We start from the raw sequence: 11,067 nt of genomic DNA, 5'->3' as shown, positions 1-11,067 counted from the left end.
ACCATTATATCCAAAATTACTCCCCCTTTTTGTCATGAGTGAAAAGGGTAAGAGTGTCAAGTAAACAAATCGTCATCGCTAGGTGAGCTAGCATCTCCATCAACCTCATCATCAGAATTGGTAGCATTATCATCATTAGCACCATCGAAGTCATCACTCTCATCCACAGAGGCCACAGGAGTGGAAGGCATGGTGTAACCACCTATCTCAACCTAGCGTCAAGTAATGTGTCCAACACGGGTGTTCACATGACACAACTCATCACTGAGAGTGTCGAGGCGAGCATCCATGCGCTAAAGCTACGCCATGATGTCTTCGAGTGTCACTTCGCTCGTAGAAGAGGAAGGAATGGATGTGGATGGAGCAGTAGGAGTCAGAGTGGTTGTCGATCCAGACCGTCTCAAACGAAACTGCGCCTTACTGCATTTAACGGTACCAGCATCTATAGCACCCATGACAGGAAAGGGATCGGAAGAGGGAAAATGAACAACAAAATGGCGTAAAAGCCTCATGATAGTTGAAGGGAAGATGAGCTTATCATGAATCGTCGTATCTCTATAGACATCTATAATAGAAAGAATAAAGTGAGATGGAAAATCTATGGTAAGACCCCCAATAAAAGAAAGCAAAAACCGAGCATAAGGCTCTGTGATAGAGTTATAGAGAGAGAAAGGGTGTAAAACAAAAGTCATGACCATGTTCAAAACTGAGGGCCTTTTGCAAAGCCCGAATAGTAAGTGAACTGGTGCTCACCCTAATCGGATGGATGCTCACAGAAGGTAGAAATGAGCTCGTCTTTAGACATTGTCCTCAGACGCTCATAACCAGGGTAGTCAGGAAACTCAACCCTGGGGACACGAAGCACATCTGCAACAATCTGCAGTGTGACAACTATGTACGTACCTCGAACGCTAGTAATGAAATGAGGTACTGAGTAGCTGAATCCATGCATGTTGGAGTAAAACTTCTGGATCAGCATGGATGGACAAGTGACCGAGGTGTCACACAGTGGCCCCTATCCTTTACTGTAGATGACAGTTGGTAGGTCAGTGTCAGAGAAGTCCGACAAGATGACTTGGCGTTCAGAATGAATGCCTCATGGAGTAAAGTTCTCAAAGAAGTTCAATTTGGCCATCTCATTATGGAACCAGACAGAGAAAGGAGTACTGTCAACAGAAGAGGATGCCCCGGAACAAAGAGGGTTCCAGGACGGGGCAGATTTACATTTGGGTGCCATAGAAGCAGACTAACGTAAACGGAGAGAGAGAGAGAGAGAGAGAGAGAGAGAAAACAATCAGAAAAGTCCTAAAGCAGTTCAAAATATCAAAGAATTTATTGAAAGGAAAGAACATATGCATGGGAATGCATGAACATGTGATATGCAATATAAAAAGTATCATGGGCTCAACCCAATCCAAACCTACCGGCATACAATCAGTCACACACATCTAAATGCATGACAATATTGTTATAATACTCATGAGATGCAATGCATGAATTTTTTAAGATCAAATCTTCAAAACCCATCCCAAAAATTTCACAAAAACCTCTTTGATTTTGAAAAACCCCAAAATTTTCAAAAATCCCAAAAACTTAGGTTAACAAACATGAAATGTATGAAAATGAGGGATTTAGACACTTTCCATGTGAAGAGTAACTTGAATAAGGTCGAAAATCTCTTGGGAAAGAAGTTTAGTGGAAGAGAAAAGTGTTTGGGAGGTGAACCAGTTGAGATCAATCTAGAGAGATTAAGGAAAGTGAGATCAGAATCGTGAGCACTCCTTTTATAGCCCATCAGTAAATCTCGATAGATCAAAAGGTGTCGAGGATCTGTCGAGCTTTAAAGAGTTCAATAGAAGCATCTGTCGAGCAAGTGTCCAAGGCAAAAAGAAGCTCAATGGATTGAGGATTTGTCGAGGATCTATCGAGGGGACAGGTACTTTCTTGATCAATCCACCTAGCTATCGAGAGGTGTCGAGATTGCAATAAAAATCAACTGAAGAGCTCGACAGATAAGCTAGGTGTCAAGAGGTGTCGAGGATCTGTTGAGGTTGCTTTAAAACAATTTTTCAAGAAGGGAAAAATATAGATATGAATGCAATCAAACATGCAACTAAACCAAGGATCCAAACAACATTTTAAACTCTTAAAATCATCTCTCAATAAAAATGTTAAGCACATAGATTCCAAAACACACACACACACACACTAAACAAGTCTAACCAATTTTATATTTCAAAAACAAGTCAAGAAAGTTTAGTGAGTATACATTAACACATGGAAACCTTGTGATGACCAAATCACATTGTACCTGCACATGTATCAAGAGTAGCAAAGAATATTGCATGTTGTGTGTGAAAAGTATCACAAGATTGCATAAGTATATACGTGTTATGGCGATTTGAGATATGAGAAAATCACTTTAACTCACATACAATCATAACTGTTTGATAGGGACTATCACCTTTGAGGTACATCCTATAACTCCCACATCTCCTAGAATACACGCTTGCAATCATAATTAAAGCATTTTGATTCTTTTTGCTTTTTATTTTTCTTTGCATATTTTTCTTGTAAGCAAACCATGCATGGGCATATAAGAGATAGAAAAGAAATATCCAATGATGTTAAGCTTTTGACATTGTACTTTTGCTATGCCGAAGCATACATATGTCATTTCATGATTAGCAGGCAATAGTGGTGAGATGGTTATTTATGCCTTTTTCTTTGGATTTTCCAGTCATTCCCGTAAAAAAGAGTGATATGAGTATTAAGTACAAGAGATCACTTAACTTTACTCATCACAAATACGAGCCATAAAGCTCACTTGCTTAGTTGTGCATGGAGATGCTCATCTAAGCTACAAATGATACAAAGTTTAGAAAACTTTGTTTCAATGACCATCCAAGGTACACAAGTACCAATGTACACAAACACACACTGTTTTTGTATTTTTCTGATTTTTCAATTATTTATTTATTTTTATATGAAAAAAAATAAACAAAACTGAAAACAAACAAAAACATGTTAAACAAAGCAAAGCATAAAAACTAGATTGACTTAAAACAATAAAGCAAAACACACAAGTAATGCAAAAAAAAAAAAATAATAATAAAAAAAAAAAAAACAAGACAAGGAGAGAGAGAAAGTGACATAATCACTTCGAGCTCTTTTCCTTCCACAACTTGGAAGAACCTTTCCTTTGAGTAAACCTTTGAACCAGCGGTGAGGGGGAAGGAAACTGATTCTGGTTTCTCGATGCTATCATGTTGTTGTTCTGTTGAGTGGCTAGCCACTTATAACAATTAGGTCGAGTATGACTGGCTACTCCACAGTGATGACAGAGATGCTGCTTCTTCTGTTTAGGCTTTTGAGAGTTAGTCTTCTTAGCCCTAGGGTTTTTAGTCTCATTCTTAGCAAGTTTAGGGGGTGCTCCTAAGATAGACTTACCGTTATCTATGTTCTCACTAGCTAATTCATTTTTAACTTCATTGTTCTCGGTTTCAACATTATTAGCAGGAGGAACAAAAATAGTAGTACTAGCTGAAGCAATACTAGAGGAAGAGAAATCATACCCTAAATTGGTTCGATCAGAAGCAGATTTCTGAAGATTGAGCATCTCATCGAGCTTAGCGCTTGGAGTCCTTTCCAGCTGGGCTCTGACTTGGAACAGTTCTGCCTCAAGTTTCCTAGTCTTCTCAGCCAAGAAATTATTTTCAAACCTTAGTGCTCCAATTGTTTGATTGGTTTCATCAAACTTTGTGGAAAGCTCTTCTCATTCCAACTCTACATCACTAAGCTTTTTGGTGGTCAACCTATACATCTTCTAATGCTTTTTTGAGACCTTATATAATTTTGCATAGGCTATGTAGATGTCATCTTGTTCATCCATCTTCTCAAACTTGGACTCCACCAATTCCTTTTCTTCATCCACGTCTTCAACAATCCCCTCAGTAGGATTGACAATGGCATGAAGGTATTCAAGATTCCGTTATCCTTATTGTCTGAATCATCCTCAGGCTTGGTGTCGCTTAATGTAGCAGTAAATGCCTTGCTCTTCTCAATGCTCTTGAGATATGTAGGACACTCATGTTTCATAAGCCCAAAGCCTTGACACCCGAAGCACTTTGGTCCTAAGGGAACAGTGTACTGACCGCCATCCCTAGCATCCTTCTTCCTTTTGTCTTGGCTCTTCAACTGAGAAGAACTAGATTGGCTACGGTCCTTGTCGAAGCCTTTTCCATTGGAATTTTTCATGAACTTCTTGAATTGCCTTGTAATGTAGGACTTCATCTTAGAATCTTCATCATTTGAAGACTCCTCAGTATCACTGCTCTTGGCCTTTAATGCCATGCTCTTGCTCTTACCCGATTTACCAATTCTTATTAAACCTAACTCATAGGTTTGCAGATTACCAACCAGCTCTGTCAGAGGAATCTTGTAGATGTCCTTTGATTCCTTAATTGTGGTGATCTTAGCATGGAATCTCTCGAGTAGAGATCTGAGCACCTTTCTCACAATCTTGGGTTCAGGAATGGTTTCCCCAAGATTGAAAGCAGAGTTCACTATGTCTTTGAACTTGGTATAGAACTCATCGAACGACTCATCCTCCTCTATCTTGATCTCTTCAAAGCTTGTAGTGAGCCTCTGAAGTTTTGAATCCTTGACAGTCTTAGTTCCTTTATAGGTTGTATGGAGAATGGTCCATGCTTCCTTTGCAGTTTCAGTGGAGGATATCTTCTTGAATTCCTCATTAGTGACTGTATTGAACAAAGAATTCAATGCCCTGCTGTTGAAGTTTGCCACCTTGATCTTAGCATCATCCCAGTCGGCCGGCGCTTCTTTTGGCTTGGTCCAGCTTATCTCCACAACTTGCCATATTTTCTCATCTAGTGACTGCAAGAAAGCTCTTATGCGTACTTTCCAGTATGCATAGTTAGTGCCATCAAATAAAGGAGGTATAATAAGAGACTGTCCTCTATCCATGACAAATAAGGGTTAATGGATCACACAACAAAGATTAACCCTAATCAGAGTGTGCCTACTTTGATACCACTTGATAGGCCAAAAACAAATTGACCCTTTGTGATAAATTAATTGATTAATTAGTCAAGTTTATTAATTAATCAAATTAAAATACAATTGTACATGACAGCACAAAAAAATCACCAAATAACTAAAGTATGTAGCGGGAAATAAATTGACACGGTGATTTGTTTATGAATGAGGAAAACCAACACAGCAAAAACCCCACTGGGTGATTTTAAGGTCACGACTCCCAAAAATCCACTATTATCAAAATAAACGGTTACAAGTAAAGGAATCTCAGTACCTTATACCAACTTATAGTTGAGCCCTTACCCCAATACCCAATTGGACTTGTTTTATAGTGACAATCTCTCATTGTAATGCACGGTTCCCAGTACGTGGCTAACCAATTGCGCGGATCCCAGTACGCGACTTCAATCACCAACTAGAGAAGGTTGTTGGTTGCAAAGTTCTTCAATTCATCACACGATGAAGATCGAGAAGTTCCTTGTTTACAAAACCCTACGGTGCACAAACACAACAACTTCTTCATAAGAAAGATGAACTAGGGCAAATTCAATCTCCGATCACAATTTGCTTGAACAAACTTTGCTCAACACTTGTGCAACTTGTTCCACCGTTGACGGCTCTTAAAATAATCCTTTTATATGTCTTGGGTTGTGAGAAAAGAAAGCTTAAACATACAATCACGGATTGAATGAAAAATAGTCCTGAAAAACTGAACTTCATAAACCTCGACAAATGCCTACCTGTCGAGCTCCTATCGAGCCACGGGCTGGAACAGCTCTTTAAGGCTCGATAGATGGCTAGCTGTCGAGCTTTAATGACAGATACTTTTTAAGTTGAATCTTGGACAGACTTGCATGGCTTTAACACTTGAACTTGAAACAAGGTTTCTTAAAGTATTAAACACATCCTAGATCTACCCAAATACAAGTAAAGTTTTTGTCAAAGGATTAGCCAATTACATAAAATAGTAACATATGTTCCTATCAAGTGAATCACATATGTCTTAACACTTTATCAAATTCCTGAGTCAATTGTTGGTGAGCACAAAGCCAAGAAACAAAACAGACAAGAGAAAATGAAGTTTTTTTTTTTTCATAATTAACAGAATGAGAAAATGAGTCACAGGTTGAGAGACAAGGTGGTGGTAGATTGGAGCAATAAAAACAGTCTTGCCATATTTGTTGTTTGTTCACTTACAAATCTACGATGTAAAAAATGTGTAACTTTACAAAAGTTACACCAGGTGTAACTTGAACCCATCCTTCTTTATATATATATATTTTATACATACGGTAACCATCCAATCCTAAACATCAGTTTTTTTTTTTTTTTTGAATATTATTACATCAGTTGATAATTACACCTTGGACCACATCCACTTTCATGCTCACTCTCATTCTCATACAGCAAATTCATGGAGAAGCTTTTAATTAGGGATCAAATCAATGACCCTTTTTGTCTTGGCTAGGCCATTGGCTATTGGCTATTGGATAAGAAATGGGTGACTTACCGCGCGCTTGGTTTCTTTTCAACCCTTATCTCATTAATTTCTCAACTCTCCTATTCAAAACCATAAATAAATTAAATATAAATATATAGAGGGTCATATCAAATTTTTTTCGTTACGTTCTTTTGAATGTTTGGTTAATTATTATTATTATTATGGATGACAAAACAAATATAAATATGAAAGACAGATTAAAGGCATAGAAGTATTTTTTTTTTTTGAGAGGAAATGATAGTAAACTTTATTAATTAAAAAAAAATATACATACGTTGGGGAAGAGAAATAGGGCATATGCCCTCCTTTTTCTCTTTTGCATCACTAGCATACGCTAGAGAAACACTAGTGTTGTTATTACTACTTGTTTAGAACGTTAATTAGGATTAGGACTTTGCCAAAAACAATTAATTGCTCTGTACGTAATTATTCCAGTTTAATTTTTTGGTTGGATCCTAGCTAGGTGTATAATATAATATTAGCTTAACTGGTAAAGTCTTTGATAATTGTATAAAAAATCTTAGGTTCAATCTATGCCTACACTAAAAACTAATTGGTGTCTTGGTCTGATGATAAAAAGCTATTATCAAAAGCGGACGCTATAGGTTGAAATTCTCTAAAAAAAAAAAAAAACTACAAATATAGATAGAAAAAAATAAACGGTTTGTTAAAGAAAAAATATCTCATGAAATTAATAGTCTCATAATAAATTGATGATATTGAGATCGAGCTACCTCATCAACTTAAAAAATAAATTAATACAGCTATATCATGTGATGTGGGAGACAACTATACAAAAATTAATGACAAAGACCTCTCATGTTATATTCCCCTGCAGCTGCAGGTGAAAAATTTGCTTCGATCCAATGAAACCCATAGTATATTTATTCATGCATATATATATATATATATATATGATATTTCTCTACCACAAACATATACAACTAAGTACCACTTGCATGTCTTTCCTATACAATTTATATATATACGCTAGTATTTGTTATTTTATGGGGCCGGGGTATATATCACGTAAGTACCTATACTATCTTTCCTAGCTATACCTCTCATTATTCATTAACATGCATATTGGATTTGGAGCAATGCCTAACTTATTACCGTAGATATCATGTACCTATATATAGAACACGCAAGCTGTGACACAAGTACTACTGTTGCATACAACATATCGATGCACAAACAAAATACCTCCTATAAATATAATAGAAGTGGAACTACGTACGTTCGTTGATACTATAGCCCCCAAATTTCTTAAAACTTTTAGATCTCCTGATATGTATATTTAGGACAAAATTGGCCTTTGCCCTTTTCGGGTAAAATAAATAACATTTTACCCTATTTCCCAAACTAATTAGGGAAATGCCCCTCTTTTGAAAATCGACTTTCTCAAAATCGAGTTAATCTTTTTTTTTTTTTTTTTTCCTGGAGTCCTATAGTGGCGTTTTAAGGAGCCTATAGTGATGTTTTAATGACCTATAGTGATGTTTTGTAACTCGATCTCTACGAAGTCGAGTTACATGCAATTTTTTTACCTATAACTCGATTTCATGGAGCTTGAGTTAAAAAAACACCACTATAAGTCCTTAAAAACGTCACCATAGGTCCTTAAAAATGTCACTATAGGACTTAACTCGATTTTGAGAAAGTCGATTTTCAAAAGAGGGTATTTCCTTAATTAGTTTGGAAAAAAGGGTAGAATGCTATTTATTTTGCCCAAAAAGGGCAGAAGCCAATTTTGTCCCATATATTTAAATTAATCACAAGTTTTAGCAAAATATATGGATGGTCCCTAATATTGTTATCTATTACACGTCACTTATAGTCTCTTGATAATGTTTAACTATAAATAAATTCTTTCATAAATTGGACTTATGGAATGATCATGGCTCTTATCTCATCAACAAAAAGAAAGAAAAAGAAAAAGAAAAAAGAAGAAGTAAATATAGGCGAAGCCCAAAAGCACATGGAATGGCTATATATCTCAATAACTATAAGATTATATATTAATATCAACTAGTCGCAAACCCGTGCGATGCACGGGATAGATTTAAATCAAATGTTAACACGTTCAGATTTAAATATCTCTCTAATTTCAATTATTGAAAGCTAAATTGACTCTGATATAAGATGAAACATGTAATATTATAAAGTAATATTAAAAATGAGATAAATACAGATATTACGAAATAATATATTACAATAATCATAATATGCTTTTACATTTGGTTTAATAAGTATTACAAAAGAACATCGCACGGGAATGCTACTAATTTTTTTAATTAAAAATAAATAAAAATTATATCCATAATAGGACATAAAATATCATTACTGTCCCAAAGGATGACACATAAATCACAATTTTAAGCTAAAGCTCCTCCCAACAGTTTTTAATTTGCACATAAGTCCCAATACCATGTATTTTTGCTATGGCTTTTTTTTTTTTTTTTTTCAATTTCATTTATTTCATGACTTCCACTAAATATTCATTGTATTCATAATATTTAAAAAATGTTGAAGTAGAGCTGTATCCTCAAATAACAAAATAAAAGAGTTTAATTCCTCTTTGTTTCAATTTAAAACCAAATTGTGCATAAAAGCAAAAAAATTTCCTTTGTTCCACTATGTCTTTAGTACCAAAATCACAAATCCATTAAAACCAAATTGTGCATAGAAAATCTTAGAGATTGAAAGACAACTTTAAAGTATTTTTTGTATCTTCTTCCTTTGTTGCTTTGTAACAGTCCCTGAATATGCCCTTTTGTTTTCCTTGAGTACAGATGTTGGTGTGAGTTGCACATTGCTTTGAACATCAAGTTTTTGAAATTTTGTATAATCACCATCTTCTTCAGTTGATAAGTTGTTGCTACATTCATTTGAAATATCACTGATATAAGCCTAGCAATAGAACAGGTTGAGGAATGTATTACAACATATACATCTGAAATATCATATTTGTAATTTTGCTAAACTAAAGAATACGTACTTCTGTCATTTTATCAAGCTAAATTGCTTTGTCAATTTCTTCAAAAGAGTCAAAAGTTTCTTGGCAGAGTAGAATTCCCATCCATACTTGAGATTATAGTCATTTAGTTGTATTTTTCTTCTTAATTGAAGAAAAATATAGCATTTACATACTAACTTCAGAATTAAAAAAATAAAATAAAAATAAAAACATGATTATTTGATAAAATACAAATTGTACATAGAAGTAATTAAAACAATGGAAATCTTGAGATGAAACAATTAAACCAATCATAAAACCAAGTTTGAGATAACCAAGAAACTTAAATATGCAATCATATTCCAATTTCAAATTCTTTCTACAAACATATTACCAATAAATATGCAATAAATAATACAGAATAAAGGAAAGACTGGTAAATACCTAACTTTCCTCATCTTGTAGTTGTATTACCAAATAAGCCAGATCTCAAAATGCTAAATCCCTACCTGCAAAACAGTAAGAATCCAATTTTCAGCCAAGAAACATTAATAGAAGAGAAATAATGCAGTACAAAAAGTTTGAAACAGTGTAGTGTAGTGCAGATTTTAATGAAACAGTGCAGAGTAGTGCAAATTTTTCTTTTTTAATCTCCTTCATATCATCAAACAATTTGATTGTGAAAGCAGGCAGCTTACCCTCATAAAAAAAAAAAAAATGAGAACTCTTCCTATATATGTTATTTTCTTCAAGAATTAAATAGATTAGCATAAAAAATTTTATGATTCTATCCAATGAAAAAACAATCACTTGCATCACCATAGTTGCTGCTATTAGCTAACTTTAACTCATTTTTTCCATAGTGACCAGTAATTTATAGAGGCAAAGGAACCCAGATATTAAAAGCAAAAGTCTAAACTAAATCCTCAAATTGATTTAAGAATTCCATTTTGTTTTATGCAGTTACTTTTAGTTATAGTCTTGTAGCCTTGCAAGTATTTGAATGTATCTTATCTAATAATGTATCTTATCTAATCAATGTGTAAGCTGCATCATACCTTGCATGTCCATATGTTAATGTGTTTGAAGACAAAAATAATGTTGTTGAGCAATACAATATTCAATTTTGAAAAACTAAACAACACTGAAAAACTAACCTCAACATACTCCACACCAATTTCACTAAGATTATCAGGAATGTTGTGTAATGAAAGCAAGTTGATAACTCCACCTCGCTTAGTTTCCACTAAACAAATTCAAACCCATAGCTCAGTTTCCACACAAAAAAATTCAAATTGATTATCACCATTTTAATATCTATTTAAAATATTGAAGATGTAACTCACTTAAAAATATATTATCATCAAAACACACTACTAAACTCAGTTACAAAGTTCCAAACCTGAGACTTATCTAAGCGTGTGCACAAACTCAATTACAAATACAAAATAAACACAGCTAAAACAGCACATATTAAAATAATAAGCCAACAGTAAACTGTTGAAGTTACAGAAAACAACAACTGTCACATAAAAAGCTAAATAAATCC

The sequence above is a fragment of the Quercus lobata genome, chromosome 2, assembly GCF_001633185.2.
Source record: "Quercus lobata isolate SW786 chromosome 2, ValleyOak3.0 Primary Assembly, whole genome shotgun sequence".
NCBI lineage: Eukaryota > Viridiplantae > Streptophyta > Magnoliopsida > Fagales > Fagaceae > Quercus > Quercus lobata.
This window is presented reverse-complemented; position numbering follows the sequence as displayed.